Source organism: Stegastes partitus, unplaced genomic scaffold (assembly GCF_000690725.1).
Source record: "Stegastes partitus isolate 25-593 unplaced genomic scaffold, Stegastes_partitus-1.0.2 Scaffold14, whole genome shotgun sequence".
In the NCBI taxonomy this organism is placed as follows: domain Eukaryota; kingdom Metazoa; phylum Chordata; class Actinopteri; family Pomacentridae; genus Stegastes; species Stegastes partitus.
The window spans coordinates 1036298-1037409 of NW_007577745.1; positions in this window are offsets into that span (position 1 = coordinate 1036298).

The window sequence follows — 1112 nt, forward strand, 5'->3', positions numbered from 1 at the left end:
ATCTCACTACAAGTCAATTAGACATAATGAGCTGCTATCAGAGGGGGCTCTGAAAACACCTCAGCATTTCTGCAGGGACCAGAACTATCACGCTTTCATTTCAAGTCACTGGTTGGCAACGGACAGCCTGAGAGTTGCTGAAGAAGCAGCTTCACAGCATTCAGATGGACATGTGCTACTGTAGGACTCCTCTGTTAAAGCTGGAATGACCTTCTCTCAACGTGCAGACATGAATGAATGTAATTACAACAGAGCAACTGATCTTCTTCACAGCAGACATTTGGACTCGACGTAACAGGAAAAGCACAGATGTGACTGATTAAATAAACAGCAGCTCCCATTTCAGGCCAGCTGATGTTCCAAACTCCTGCTGGCACTGATGGCTTTGCTGGGAAACTTCATGGAAATGGGCGATTAACAGAATTTGTTTCACCTGATGCTGTTCTGCTCTGCTGCCCCCTGTGAGAAGCGTGAGCTTTGCTTGCACACAGCTCTGACTCACCGCTAATCAGGAAGCTAATCGTGCACACCTGCCTTCACTATAAATGAGCAGCAGCTCTGCACGCTCGTCCCAGGAAGAAGCTCAGAAACAGACGGCAGAGCGCCGGCTGTGTGTGGTTCCAGGGTTTCATCCCACTTTGAACTGAACACACAAGAATTATTTAACTGTTAATGATTCAGAGTTTCAGACAAAGAAGTAAATACAATACAGCTGTAGAAAGATGCACAGCTGATCCAAGAGTGGTGTCAGAAGGCAGTGACATAAACATGAAGCACACTCACACACACACACACACACACACACACACACCATGCAGAACAGCAGAAGTATTTCAGCTCAGTCGATCCACACAGTTTGAATATGAGGATCGTTTTTAATGTCTTGCAGGTGGTGACAGCATCAGAACCTTTCATTCAGCTTAGAGCAGCTCAAAGTGCCTCATAGATAACTGATCAACCAGAAGTATGACAGGATCAATTAAAAACAAACAAACAAACATACATCAGTCGTCCTCAGATGTATTCATCCCCGTCCATTAAAGAAAAGGAAAAACTCACAACAGTCCCTCAAACAACTAGAAACTGAAAAAAGTAATAATAAATAAAAGTTT